Genomic DNA, 15,648 nt, shown 5'->3' on the forward strand with positions numbered 1-15,648 from the left:
CAGGCTGTCAATCTGTTGGTAGTATCAGTCCCCCTTCACGAGTCAGGGAGCACGTGGGTAGAACACAGGGGACTGAGGAACGTGCCTGGATTTTCTTTTCTTTACAAGCACACTCATTGCATCTTTATATAGAACAACTCCAACCTGGGAACGGCCCAGGAGTCCATCAGCTGGAGGATGGATAAACAAACTGTAGCACATTCATATGATGGAACAAACTGCAGCACAGAGGAATGAACCATGGGTCCAGACAACAACAGAGAAGAAACCCAGAGCATGGTGGGGGAGAACAGAAGCCAGGAACAAGAGAACAGACTGCCTGATTCCAATGGCCTGAAGTTCTAGACTCAATGAATGGAATCCATGATTTAAAACATTCTGACTGCTAGCTACCTAGGGGATTGACTAGCAGGGGCTGGAAGGAACCTTCCGGGGTCATGGTGATGCGCTATTCGTCACACAAGGGCATGCGTGTGCCAAAACTCATTAATGGCAATGGATAATTAGAGAGTGTGGACAAGTACACACTGCTATGTTTAAAATGGATAAGCAACGAGGACCTACAGGGAACTCAGTTCATTGTCACGTGGCAGCCTGGATGGGAGGGGAGTTTGGGAGAGAATAGCTCAGATGGTAAAGAATCCGCCTGCAGTGTGGGAGACCTGGGTTCGATCCCTGGGTAAGGAGGATCCCCTGGAGAAGGAAATGGCAACCCACTCCAGTATTCTTGCCTGGAGAACCCCATGGACAGAGGAGGCTGGTGGGCTGCAGCCTATGGGGTCGCAGAGAGTTGGACGTGAATGAGTGACTAACACACATTTGCATGGCTGAGTCCCTTCTCTGTTCACCAGAAACTATCACAACATTGTTAATCGGCTATGTTCCAACACAAAATACAGAGTTTTTTGAAAACTCATCCAAATTTTTCATGGTTAAGTCTAACATCTCTCTTTGTAAATGTCACACTGCACTTGAAAATATGTGGGTTATTTTCAAATATCTTTTGATATTGATTTCTAACATAATTCCACAATGATAAGAGAACAGACTCTGATTTTAACACCTGTAGACCATAAAATTTTTGCACCTTGTTTTACATCCCTGGATATGTTCCAGTGTCTCCTAGTTTATAGTCTATGAGAACTTGAATAGAATTTGTATCCTACTGTTTTGTGAAAATTGTATAAATATTAATTATGTTGAATCAGTTCATAGTGCTTTTCAGGTCTCCTATATCCTTCTACTTTTCTGTATATTCATTCTATTATTTTTTGAGAGTTTGTTATTGAAACTTCAACTAAAAATCTTTATTATCTACTTAAATTGTATATCTACTATAATTATAATATATAAAAGAACTACATATTGCTTGTTACTGTAAATATATATATATGAAACTATGCATACATATATATATATATATAAAACTTCATTCTGTAGTTTCCAAGTCTCCTGTAAATGTGTTACATACTTTCATAATTTAAAAAATAAAAAAGAAAGAGAAAAGATCTCATCCAAGACATCTCCCAGATTTGAATTTCAAAGGCGAAACCATTAGAGTGATGGACAGAGCAGTGCCCTCCTCTGCAGAAAGCACCCCACATGGCCAGTGTCTATTGGTCAAAAGGCTAAAAGCCTGCACCAAGTCTCATCATCCACCCCAGGGCCCAAGTGAGGGGAGGCCAGCTCTTCTCAAAAGGGGGACTCCTCTAGCCCCTCCTGTGTCTGTTGTGGGGTGGGACAGGACTGGCAGGTGGAAAGAATCTCCCAGAGACCTGTGTCCATACTCCTGCTGACCCTGGCCTCTGGGTGCATGACGTTTATTTGATGCCAGAAGGGAGGGGTGCCTCTCAGTTGGTTTTACAGCCCTGACACTTTTTGAAGTTTTACCACATTCACTTCCTGTTTTGTTTTTCCCTGGGGTGACCCTGTGCAGCCATCAGGACAAGTGTCCCCATATTTGTTGAAACGACAATACCCTGCACCTCAGAAAGGCCGAGTGGACCACATCCCAGGGTCCAACACCGAATTAATGGTGTTTCCGTAACAAAACCTCAGAGTCCCCAGAGGCCGGCACCTTCTGTGCCTCTTTTCTTACAAAATAGATAAAATAGATCAATTAAAGCAAGCCAGTTATGTCCTAAGGCAAAATGTGGGAGGCAGAGTAGCAGTCCCCTAAAGATGGTGACCTCATAATCCCCAGGACACATGACTAGGTCTGTTTTCAGGGCGAAGGGGAATGAGGGAGGCAGGTGGCATTAAGGCTGCTCAGCAGCTGACCTGGAGCTGAGGACGGTGTCCTGCCTCGTCTGGGTGGACTCCATGTCATCACCAGGATCCTCAGTGGAGCAGGATGATGCAGAAGCATCAGAACCAGAGGGAGGGCAGCATGACAAAGACCCCACCATCCACCCGTGGCTTCAGAGAAGGAGGAAGGACCAAGGAATGGGGAGCCTCTAGAAGCTGGAAAATGCAGGCAAACCGACTGTCTCTGGAGCCTCCAGAATGAAGGCAGCCTGGCCGACACCATGATTGTGGACCGGTGAGGCCCTCTTTGGACTTAACCACCAATAGTAAGTGTGTGTTGCTTTAAAGGGCTAAGCCTGTGCTATTTGATACAGCAGCCTTGGAGAACTTCAATACTTGCTCTGAAACCTCAGGGAGAACCCAGGACTTCTCCGCTCCCTCAGCTTCTCCCCCCATGGGATGCTCTGGTCCAAAGATTCTGACACTTCAAACCAGAACCCAGAACCCCCCACCCACCCACTTCCCAGGGCCCTACTTCCCCGTAGGGCTCAGGGAGTGCAGGACGCCTTCGGCCTCTCCCTGGGAAGTTTGCTCCTTGGAGCATCTGCTCCTGAAGGGCTATCTTCTCTCTGACCCGATGCTCTGAGAGCTGGGAACTGGGCCCAGTCACTCCTGTTTACAATTAATGAGGTGATTATCAAGCACAGATTTTAAGAAGTGCAATATCACTTCTTAACAATAACACCTTCCAATAAGCTGCTTTACAAAGCGTCTGTTAGTCCCCATTCTTTAAACAGAACACATGCTTTTAAAAAATTCTATTGCATTACCTTATCGAGCGACCATTCCCTGGAACATCATAAAACAAACATTAATTAGGGCTTCAGTTGGTGCCATCTCAACCGCATCACCAGGCCATTCCACCCTGAGGATGCTCACTTTAAGAACGACAGATAAGAGTCAGAACCAATATCTCAGCCTTTGGTGGAGAAGGAATGAGATTGCAGGTACAGAGGGGTGGTGGGGAGCAGCCAAGATGTAAGCCAAGCCCCCCAGTGGCCAAGAGTGCCACCTGCAGGTGGCTGGGTGACACTCACAGTCAGCTGTATCTTAGGCACCCCCACCCAGGGCACCCAGACCTCTGCCCAGTTCCAAGAGCCCTACCCATCGTCCTGAGTGTCATAGGGTGATGCCTGGTCCCCTGGCCAGGAGGCATTGCAGGAGGCATGGGCGTGGGAGTCAGATGGCTGGGGACATCTCTGACCCTGTTTCCTCAATGGTGAGAGTGATTGGGACAAGCCTGGTGTGCTGGAACTTTCCTATTTTAGCCCCAAAGTGCCCCTGCTTCCTAGGAATTCCACACTGCAGAGGCCGGTCACCCTTGTTTTGCATGTTTACTCTGTCAGTGCCATGGACACCACATGCTTAACGGGGTGAGAAAGTGCTTTCTCTGCCATTTGGAGACCTGCATGCCTCTCAAACTCACCTTCCTCCACACTCACCTCCCTCCAGGTGCCAGTCAGTCCCCCCAGACCCTTGAATCCATCGAGGTCCCTCACCCTGGGTGCCCTTGTCTGCTTGTCCTCTAACCAAAGTCTACTGGGGTCTCCGAGGCCCCCGTTCCTTCCCCAGCCCTTCCCTCCTGCTCCCTTCCCAATCTCCACACCTGCCCCTTGACCACTTCTCCCAGCAGGTCTCAGGCACAGGTGGGGGCTATGCCTGTAGCATCTGGAGGTCCCTGTTCCAACAGAGCTGCTTAGTAACGCTGCTGAGGAACTTAGACAAATACGATGGGGATGGTCTTCAGCCCAGGCTGCGGTGTGCAGTTCTCAGCATCTAAGTCAGGGTGACGTGGGGTCATGTTTGAAGCACTGACCATGCATGCAGGTGGGTCTCCTGAAATGCTTATGATGACATTTGGTGGGGGTAGAGGAGAAGATGATGCCTGGTCCTACGTGGCCCCAGCGGTCAGACAGCTGTCCTGGGGCAAGGTTTCTGGTTTCCAGAAAATGTGGGACTAGATTCAGCAGCTCCAGTGATCATGTCTTCAGGGGCTGCTGGAGTCCAAGGTCAGAGCCCATCTGCAAGTCTTCAGTGAGCTCTTGGTTCTTAAACCCTCAGCTTTGGACAACCCTACCATGAGCTTCTCCCACGCTCTCTTCATCCTAAATAACATGTGCTAATCTTAGTTCCTCAGTAGTGTCCAATTCTTTGTGACCCCATGGACTGTTGCCCACCAAGCTCCCCTGTCCATGGGATTCTCCAGGCAAGAATACTGGAGTGGGTTGCCTTGCCCTCCTACAGGGGAGCTTCCCAAACCAAGGATCGAACCCAGGTCTCCCAAATTGCAAGCAGATTCTTTACCATCCGAGCCACCAGGGAAACCCAAGAATACTGGAGTGGGTAGTCTAGCCCTTCTCCAGGGGATCTTCCCGACCCATGAATTGAACTAGGGTCTCCTGCATTGCAGGCAGATTCTTTACCAGTTGAGCTCCCAGGGAAGTACATCTTGAATAGCATAGTCCTATAAAACCGAAGTTATTTAAAATTTGTGTTTACATTCTGGGGGGCTTGGCTCCTCCATCTTTGCAGATCAGATCAAGGGCGGGGGCCCGGGGGGTGCTTACCACTTCAGAGGGGGACCTACACTTCATCCCCCTTCTCTGTCCTCTCTCTGTCTCTCAGGAACCAATCCAAGTCTCGGAGACTGAACTTGCCCTACTTTGCCTGAGACTCAGGAGTTCCCTGGGGTGCAAACTTTAAGTTCTAAGGCCTGGATGATGCCCTCAAAAAAAGACAACTGGTCCCTCTCTGAGCTTCTTGAGAGAAACGGGCCTAGAGACCAACTTCAAACAGAAAACACATCCACGGGACATGGATCCTTTATTAAATATGAGACAAGTTATCTAAGAGCTGGTTTCCTCAATATTCCTGGAAAAAGAATCATTCTAACAATATTTTTTGGAACATTCACTGGAAGGACTGATGCTGAAGCTGAAGCTCCGATACTTTGGCCACCTGATGTGAAAAACTGACTCATTGGAAAAGACTCTGATGCTGGGAAGGGTTGAAGGCAGGAGGAGAAGGGGATGACAGAGGATGAGCTGGTTGGACGGCATCACCGACTCGATGGACACGAGTTTGAGTAAGCTCCGGGAGTTGGTGATGGACAGGGAAGCCTGGCATGCTGCAGTCCATGGGGTCGCAAAGAGTTGGACATGACCGAGTGACTGAACTGAACAATATTCATTTACATCACATGCCGACTTGAACGTCTAATAAAAGGCCAGGCCAGAGTGGCTGAACACCACCCAAGGGCATCTGGGGTGAGCCTGGAGGGGAGGGCAGTCGCAGAACAGGAGAAAAATTATTCAGTACCCCCACCTTCTCCAGGAAGCAGCTTAAATCCTATGAAGGAATCTCAGTCTAGGTCAGCTCTTAAGCTTCAGTTAAAGGAAAACAAATCTAAAATAATCTCTTGCTAAATTAAATATTTCATCCTTTAATTCCACATCAACACTGTTCATTTCTCTCAAGTTTAAAAAATAATAATAATAGCACAATCTTTTTAACCATGCCATCCCCCAGTAGCATGATTTGCAAGCAGCCCACTGTAATGTCACCACCTACATCTCATCATATCTCCTTCATCGGCTGAGCTATTTTCATTGCATTATGTATATTTTACAAAAAGAGACGCTGTCACCCAGAAGGGTAATTGTCCTTGCGCGTAATCCTGTCTGGATGGTGCAGAGCAGCCCTCACTTCATTAAGTGCAAAGCCTCCACCTGAGAAAATCAATCGCAGCCTAAATCATAAAGACAAAAATCAATGGCCACTACATGCCCCAGGCCTCCTCCACACAAACCCATTAGAGAGACACTGGGGACTGATTCCAGATGGGCTGGCCCTGCCCCCATGACAGCCAAGAGTGTACAGGCTCCAGGCAGAGGACAGGATGGCAGCTTTTAAAATCTAATCAGCAGAAGCCACATAAAGGGAAGGGGATTCATTTGGTACCCTGCAGGTAGAACGTGAAAAGTGCAAAACGATATCCATTTGTTCAAAAGATCACTGAGCAACTATTGTGAGCCAAACCCTAGGATAGGCCTCCACGTTCAAGATAAACACCCAGTGTCTGTTCTCCAGGGGCTTTCCATGTGGTGAGGAGCACAGGTATATGGGCACTCATCTTGGCCTGAGTGGGGCTGGGAAACACAGAGAGCCTTGTGTATGGGGGTGGAGGGATGGGGTCATCTGAGTTGGGTCTTGAAGGATGAATAGGAGGTTGTCAGGAACATTTTTCTTCATAATAGTGTTGGGAGGGATTGAAGGATGCCATCTTCTGACAAGTTTGGATTCCCCTAAATCAACACTTCAATCAAAATTCAGTCACTATTTCTTGACAGTCTTTGAGGTCCCAGTGTGGCCCTGCATAGGAGAAGTGAGTGGGTCAAACCAGAAACAAACATGAAGATCCCTTAACACATCCCTCCTTTAAATTTTGAAACTGAGCTGTTATATGCTTCCTCTCTTCTGGGAGCTGTTTGGTGAACCCCCAAAACATCAGGTATTTCTTCCTCTCTTTCTTAACTCTCCTAGACTTGTTTCCTTTACCATTCTTCATTTGGGGAGTGTCTCTGAAATGTCAGAAGCTGAGCTTGGTGCAAGGATACAGATGCTCTTGAGAGGCCTGCAGGAGGCTAGATACTGGGTAAGGGTGATAACAAACTACCGTTGGGCACAGAGGAAGGATGCATGATTCACCCTGGGGGAATCAGGGTGGGCTTCCAGGTGGAGGTAAATTCCAAAGTGACTCCTGAATCTGGAATTCCCTGGGTAAGGATGGGCACTCAAGGTAACTTGCTGATACATGAAGAGGAGGTATCATACCCTCAGTTGCTTGCTTAGCACATTGTCTTTCCCATTCCCATGGCAACCCTCAGAGATGAGCAATAGCATCTTAAAGATAAAGAAATCTGTTAGAAAAGTCAAGGAATTTTCCTGACCTATTCCACAAGGAATAGACAGAGTCAAAACAAAGGCTGAGCCTCTGAATGCTCCTGGCCAGGGGACTTTGTCCTCGGAAACAGTATTCAAGCTACCAGCCCCCAAGATCAAATAGCTACCTGCATGTACATCCTGCCAACATTAATTGAGCATCTACTGTGTGTGGCCCCAGGGTCACACAGAGGAAGAAGTACACGACCCTCAACCAGCATGATATTTCCAACAGCAGCCTCCCTAGGACCTTGCTGCTCAAAGTGAGGTCCTTAAACTAGGGCAGTGTCAGCCTGGAGCTTGTCAAAAAATGTAGATTCTCGAGCTCGCTTCAGACGCATGGCATCAGAATCTGCATTTTGACAAGATCCCGGGTGACTCCCAAGTATAGTAAAGTTGGAAAAGCTCCGCTCTAGGGAGGGAAGTGGGTGTGGAGATGACCACCCATGGAGGTCTCCAGTGCTCCCTGTTCTGCAAACCACTCTGTACACTGAAACTTATTAAATAACCACAGAGCAAAACCCGGCCCTCCCAACATCCTATCCAGACAGTGTTAAGGAGATAGTTAGATAGGAGGAGAGGGGGCTGAAGTTACTGGCGAGGTGGGTCATGGACAGAACTCACCAGTATGCACGTGCCACGCCTACTTCTGCAGGCCTGCCAGCGCCAGGGCCATGGTCATCCTGCCACCTGGACAAAGGTGTGGTCAGCATCCCCCACTGCAGAAGTAGGTCCAGCCTCACTCCCGAAGTCGGTAGCTCCCAGGGACTGGAGGGAGATTCAAATGCCGGTCTACCAGTTTCTGAACCTACACTCTTCACAGCAGCTGTGGCACTAAAGGGTGTGTTTGATTCTGTGAGCACCTGCTCTCTTTCTGGCCCTGCACACAAGACCATCACCTCTGTGAAGGCAGGAACGTGTTTGGCTGATGGTATGTCCCCACCACCGACAACAGGCACTCATCAAATATCTGTCAAATAAGTAAATAGACAAAAATAACAGAGGTGACGTCATCACCTGAGCAAAGCATAAAGCCCATTCACGGGCAGACCAGGGGCCACTGCGGGCGCCCCAGGAGCAGGCAGGGGAGGGTGACAGAAGGGTCTCTCGGGGCCACCCAGTTGAACTTGGTTTCTCTGTCCTGCTCTTCTTGCCAAATGGGAAAACAAAATGCACTATTCACTTGGCAGCAAAAGTCCTTATGGTGTGAATTAACTCATGCCACCAAGAGGCATAAATAGGTTAGGATGAATAATGACAGTCAATATCTGGATGCAAAGCTCAGAGCACATTGTCCAGCTGGAGTGACCTTGCAGTAAAGGTCTCCCTGCCTCTCTTCCCCAACCCCCAAGGAGCTCTGCTCCCCAAGGCTTCAGGGGGATGGGGTCTGAATCCATAAAGAAGGGTAGAACCAAGTATCAAGCACGGATCCTCACTGGGTTTGCTCGACTCTGTGGCCTTGAGCCACACACTTCTGAGCCTCTCTGGGTCCCTCTGTTTAAACATTAGACCCATCCTCCCACGATGGTGAGGACAGGAGGTGATTCTCCCCTTGGTTCATTTTTTCTCCATGTGGAGGCACCCGATTAAAATGTCCTTCCTGAATGCTCTTCACTTCCTACGCACTCCCTCCTCACAAGGCAAGAGGGAGGGACTTAGCTGATGGGGAGTGATTTAACTGATGGGGAGTGGCTTCCCTGATGGGGGGATGACAGCTAGTGGGGGAGTCTTTGTTTTAATTTCTTATTGCTGCTAAAACAAATGACTACAAATAGTATGGCTTAAGACAGCAAAGATTATTATCTTACAATTCTGGAGTTCAGAAATCAAAAAATGGATTTGATGGCTGGATTCTCTAAGGAGAGAATTTCTCTGCTTTTTCTGGCTTCTGGAAGCTGCACACCTTCCTTGGCCCGTGGCCTCATCACTCTCAGTTTCCATCGTCACATCACCATCCCTAACTCTGACCCTCCCTCCTCTCTCTTGTGAGGATGCTTGTGGTAACAGGGACCCACCTGTCTACTCTAGGATCATCTCCTGTCTCAAGATCTTTAATTTAATCCCATCTGCAAAATCTCTTTGCATACGCGGACATCTATGGGGGCATTATTAGTCCAGAACAGGGGAAGGACGTGGACACAGGAGCCCCAGCCCCTCCCTGACGAGGTGGCACATCCTGCCCCTTGTCACAGCGTGATAAAAACTCAGGTGGCCAGACCTGGGTGTAGCCAGTGTCTGGAGATTCCAACAAGCACCTTGATCTTCTTCCCCAACAGCCTTGCCAGAAATGAAGACAATTTCCTTTCACTCTTTCTGTGCTTGATTCTTGGGTTCTTCTCTGGAGCTGGGGAGGGAGCTAGGGGAGGGTGTGCCCTATGTCCACCCACTCAACTTCTAACCCCTATTACATTTCCAGGAATGGATGAAAAACTGAGAAGAAAATCAAGGAATACAGATATGATGGAGATGGAGGTTTGAGAGCCGTCTGAGCAGGTGGCCAGAGCCTCGTTTCCACCACCCCTGGGGATCTTGACTTTGTGAAAACGCTGAGGTTCCATGTAGCCAGAATTTAAGGTATGATTGGTGTTCCTAGTGCAGCCTGCGTGGGCCACACTGGGCCTTAGGCCTAAGGACATGAACTCTGCAGGATCTAGACTTTGGTGGGTCATTGCAGTTTATGGAGGCTTTAACCACAGGCCAGAGGCTATTTTTTTTTTAAGCAGGTGTAGAGCTTAGCTGCTGCAGGTACATACACGCTAAGTTGCTTCAGTTCTGACTCTTTGAGACCCTATGACTGTGGCCTACCAGGCTCCTCTGTCCATGAGATTCTCCAGGCAAGAATACTGGAGTGGGTTGCCATGCCCTCCTCCAGGGAATCCTCCTGACCCAGGGATGGAACCCACGTCTCCTGAAGCTCCTGCACTGCAGGCAGATTCTTTACCACTGAGCCACCTGGAAAGCCCCAGCTGCTGTAGGCAGGATGGGCCATTTTTAGCAAGCCCAGTGCAGCCACAGCTTTGATGATGGAGAATCTTTGGGTATAAGGTCTTTAAGGCATCAGGTGATGAAACGACTTCTTCTTTGCTGCTTTTATAACTGTGTCTCTTAGCCAGGCTGGCAGGCCAGGGAGCCAGGATCTGAAACTGCGGGAGCAGCTGTGTTCTGCCTGCAGAGCATCAGCTGGTCAGTGCCCCGGGCGGAGTGAGCCGGGTCAGATCATCTGGCCAATCCCCTTCCCCTTGATTCATTATTTATTTTCTAATTGCTTCAAGGCTAAGAGAGAGATAAAGGGGGACTAACCTTGAGTCTCTGGGGCTTTTACAAGTCATTGCTTACAAACACTCTCGAGAGACCTGGATTTATTAGTCACATATGTTCCAGTCGTGGCTTTAGATTTCTGAGTCCCTGGATGTCTCCACATTTGCAGATTTAGGAGAACTTTCAGCAGGAAGGTGAGCATCCTTCCTGTGAAGAGTGGGATATAGGTTTGCCGCAAACCAAGGCTGGGAAAGATAATTAGGCAGAGGCTCATGCCTGGCTGCTGCTTTCTGCCTCTGCACCCAGATTTGCTCCATTCAGGGAGCCAAGGAGGAAGTGGGGGCTTGAGAAGATGCCTCAGGATGACGCCCTCTCTCAAATCAGCAGCTAGGCCAGAAGGGAGAGGTAACAGGGGCAGACATGCAAGTTCAGGTGCAGATGTGGCGAGAATCCCTGGAAGGAAGACAGAGCTCTTAGGACACATGCCAGGCAGATGGGAAGACGGAATGAGAGTTTTCAGATCTAACTGCTCCTAACAGAGTGAGGAAAGTGAAGAAAGTTAGGCCAGGTTAAGTCAATATTAAAAGAAAAAGTTGTATCTTGGAGGAGCAGCCCTTTAGGGGGTGAAAGGAGATACTTGGATTCTTATCAACTGGAAAACTCCAACCTCAGAGGTGAGAAGTGGAGACTCCCCCACAAAGAAGCACCGTACCTGGACAGGAGTGAAACTGAAAGTGAACATTAAGGCAAGCGACCAGGAGCCTCCCCTTCTAAGGACAGTGACAGCTACAGGAACGAAACCCTCAACAGTCCACAGGACAGAAAACAGGGGGAAAACTTCCAAGGAGTACCTCACTCTCAGGGCTGGTGCAGCCAGCGCCCTGATAGAGAAATTAAGCGATCAGAGCTCTAGGATGAAGCCCAGCAAAGGCAACATAGTGGCAGGGAGGGTTCAAGCACACCTCTGTCACAGCCTGTGTTCCAATCCTAGCTCTGTCCCCTGCCACTGTGCACCTGGGAAGAAGTCACTCAACCTCTCAGTACCTCAACATCTCCATCTGTAAAATGGGTTGGTGTGATCTCTATCTACATTGTAAGACTGATTGAGGATTAAACAGATTAGTGTTTGCAAAGCATGCAGCAGTGCCCGGCATAGATGGATACCATCTACTGACAGATGAATGGATAAAGAAGTTGTGGTACATATATACAATGGAATATTACTCAGTCATAAAAAAGAACACATTTGAGTCAGTCCTAATGAAGTGGATGAACCTAGAGCCTATCACACAGAATAGTGTAAGTCAAAAAAATAAAAATATTATATATTAACTCATATATATGGAATCTGGAAAGATGGTGCTGATGAACCTATTTTCAGGGCAGCAATGGAGAGGCAGATGTAGAGAACAGACTTGTAGATACAGTAGGGGAAGGAGAGAGTTGAAGACTTGAGAGAGTAGCGTGGAAACATATGCATTGCTGCTGCTGCTGCTGCTAAGTCGCTTCAGTCGTGTCTGACTCTGTGTGACCCCGCAGACAGCAGCGCACCAGGATCCCCCATCCTTGGGATTCTCCAGGCAAGAATACTGGAGTGGGTTGCATTTCCTTCTCCAATGCATGCAAATGAAAAGTGAAAGTGAAGTCATTCAGTCGTGTCCGACTCTTAGTGACCCCATGGACTGCAGCCCACCAGGCTCCTCCATCCATGGGATTTTCCAGGCAAGAGTGCTGGAGTGGGTTGCCATTGCCTTCTCCAAACATATGCATTACCATATGTAAAATAGAAAGCCAGTGGGAATTTGCTGTATGATGCAGGGATCTCAATCCAGTGCTTGGTGACAACCTAAAAGGGACTTATATATACCTGTACTTGATTCATGTTGATGTTTGGCAGAAACTAACACAAAATTGTAAAGCAGTCATCCTCCAATTAAAAATAAATAAACAGTCATGTATTGGGAGGAGGGAGCAGGGAGGGCGAGAATCTATTCAGACCATACCTGACAGGATGCTGACCCAGAGGGATTAGATACTGGAATGCCATCTTCTGAATCAGGAAAGTGATGAGGAAAAGATTTGTTTAAACCATGGTTTTGGCAGACGTAGGACTTATTGATTTCATATTTCTTACAGCAGGAAAGAATCCAGAGAAAAATGTCAGAAAAACAAGTGTCTAGTTCAGCAAACAGGGAAACTGAAAGGAGGGAGACCCTGAGAGGGGGCAGATACACAAACCAGCATGTGTCAGAGGGTACAGGCCACACTAAAGAGCAGGTGGACCTGGAAAATGAACTCGCTAGGTCTCCCCCAGAGCGAGGGGAGAGCCGCAGAGAGACACACATGTGGTGTGCTGTCCAGGACCCCTCACTATCTCCATTCCCATGTCCATTAACTGAAATGGGATAAAAAAAAAAAAGGCACACTGACCACATTTTAAGTCCTGGGGCTTCCTGTGTTGGCCATGCCGAAGGAGGACATTTAGATCCTTCCAGAAGATTCTGTGGGAGACTGCTGTTTTCAGATATGCACTGCTCCACACCCCACCCTTGCAGAAAAGATGTCGTGGAGAGAAATGTGTTTAACCCTAAAACGCATGTCCATGGGGTCAGGGACTGTGTCCTTTTTTTTTCGTGGCTGCACACCGCATGCCCAGGAGCATACCTGGTGGACAGAATAATGACTCCCAAAGATGTCCACGTCCTCATCACCAGAACCCATGGATATGTGACTTTAACTGGCTAAAAGGACAGGGCAGGTATGATGATGGACTTTGAGATGCAGTGATTACCTTAGAGTGTCGGGGTAGACACCATGTCATTGCAAGGGCCCTTATGGAAAGAGGGGGCAGTCAGAAACGTGAGTACAGGGTAATGCTAGTCCACAGCTCAAGAGTGCAAGCGACCTCTAGAAGTTGAAAAAGGCAAAGAAAGAGAGTCTTCTCTCTAATCCTGAGTGCTTCCCTGATGGCTCAGATGCTAAAGAACCTGCCTGCAATGCAGGAGACCCAGGTTCGATCTCTGGGTCAAGACAATCCCCTGGAGAAGGGAATGGCCACTCTAGTATTCTTGCCTGGAGAATTCCTTGGACAGAGGAGACTGGTGGGCTACAGTCTATGAGGTTGCAAAGAGTTGTACACAACTGAGCAACTAACACTTTTACTTCACTTCACTTCAAGCCCCAGCTTCAGTCAGTAATATAGAGATGTTTATTTCACCTTCTTCTCACCTACATCTCACTCTCTCTCAGCTGGTTCCAAGCTTGACTAGGGACAAGTAGGATGTTACATAATGAGTATCCAAAAACCATAGAGGACCCGGGTCACCTGGGCAATGGCAGGTCCTAGGGATCCCCAGGAAGAGAGGGGTGCTATTGACTGAATGTCTGCATCCCCCCAAATTCATATTGAATCTTTCCCCCCAGTGCACTTGTATTAGAAGGTGGAGTCTTTGTGAGATAATTAGGTTTGAGGTCATGAGGATGAGGCCCTCGTGGCAGGATTATAAGAAGAGACACCAGAGTCCCCTCTCCCTCTCTCTCTCTTTGTCTCTGTCTCCCTCTCTCCTTTATCTGCATATGAGGACACAGCGAGCAGGCAGCAGTCTGCAAGCCCAGAAGTGGGTTTGCAAGCCAAGGAACCACATCTGTTGCCACCTTGATCTTGAACCTCCAGCCTACAGAACTGCAACAAATAAATGTCTGTGGTTTAAGCACCCCCACCCAGCCCACCCCAGCCTGTAGTGTTTTTGTTGCAGCAGCTGGAGCAGACCAAGGCAAGAAGTCATCAGTGGATAAGGCAGGAAGTCAAGTCCAACATGCATGTCAATTTAAACTTGCGGTGAGGGAGCTGCAGTCCAGAGAGTTTACTCATAGTGCTGGTGTAGAATCCCCCACAACCTCCCCCAGCTCATGCACAAGGTAAGGGGTGTATTGTTGCACAGTAACCAGCAGAACCCCATGGGTCAGTGACCACTACCGTTTTCCCCACCGCTGGTGCTCACAGCTGTGACCCCAGAGGAGGTCACGACTTGCAGACAAAGGATGTAACCCAGTGTCTAGGTGGCTCTCTTCCCCCCACCCCCCAGCACCTGGCTGGAGCTCTGGCCTCTCCCCTCAAATGAATCTGCTCACTAGTCGTGCAAGAACACCCTCAGTGGCTATTCCTGACATGCCTGCCTCATGAATTACTGAAACCCATCCATTTTCAGCGGCTGCTGAGCTGAACCCAGAGACTTTTCATAATTTAACATTTGATTACATTATGGGCCAGTGGAGTTCAGTGTTTAAATATTTCAGGCAGGAGCACAGGCACCCCAGCCCCTTCCCATGTAGTAGAACCCCAGCCTCATTCATCGCGGAGGAGCAGAAGGGATGGGTGGGTAAGCGATGCAGTTTCAGCCTTTCTGGAGCAGGTCGCATCCCTTCCCATCAAACATGGTTGAAGAGGGCTGCTAGCCCCCACCCAGGCCATTAGGATGACAGGGAACTAAATTCAAGGCCACCAGTGTCCCCTTTGTAGACAGTGAGCTCTCCAGACCAAGTGTCCATGCCTTTCCTGCGGAGATACACCTGCAGCTCTGTCAACTGAAAAAACTACACAACCTTAAAGTTGAGAATTGTGTTTTATATGGTGGACAAAACTGAGGACTTAAGTCTTCTGAGACACAGCATCTCAAACAGCTCAGAGAAACTTCTCTGAAGAGGTAAGGGAGAAGCCAGGATATATAGGGGTTTTTGCAACAAAGACCAGGTAATCAGAACACCAAAAATTGCCATTAATTAAAGAAAACCAGACATCTCAAGTCAAAGAATGTAGTGCTTTTCTATGGATTCAAAGATGCAAAATCAAGGCCTGTTGAAATCATTCTTTGATATGCACCTCAGCTACATGGGGCCAGCATCCTGTGCTTTCTCATCTCTGGGGAAAGCTCTGGGCTAGGTAGGTTGGGATTTTTCTGTTCTCCATGGACACAGGAAGCATGTTGGACAAGGGGTCAGTGGTTCCTTGCAGAGCTGGGCCTGCTCCCCTTCCTCTGTTTCCATTTGCTTCCGTCACCTGAGCTCCTCCCTCACCCAGGATCAGGGTGATGACTCTGCACCAGTATGAACTACAAATTGTCACTTGCCATGGGCACTTGCCAT

General features: G+C 48.4%; 1 long non-coding RNA gene across 1 annotated transcript; it reads left to right on the forward strand.

Moving 5' to 3' along the window:
• The first annotated feature begins 2,226 nt into the window (after window positions 1-2,226).
• On the forward strand, window positions 2,227-14,224 carry LOC145505385 (uncharacterized). The gene is made up of 3 exons (XR_014052977.1): window positions 2,227-2,573; window positions 4,933-5,392; window positions 9,665-14,224. It is a non-coding gene; the product is annotated as an uncharacterized LOC145505385 (long non-coding RNA).
• The last annotated feature ends 1,424 nt before the right edge of the window (window positions 14,225-15,648 follow it).

The sequence above is a fragment of the Giraffa tippelskirchi genome, chromosome 5, assembly GCF_054371585.1.
Source record: "Giraffa tippelskirchi isolate mGirTip1 chromosome 5, T2T-mGirTip1v1.2.pri, whole genome shotgun sequence".
Lineage (NCBI taxonomy): Eukaryota > Metazoa > Chordata > Mammalia > Artiodactyla > Giraffidae > Giraffa > Giraffa tippelskirchi.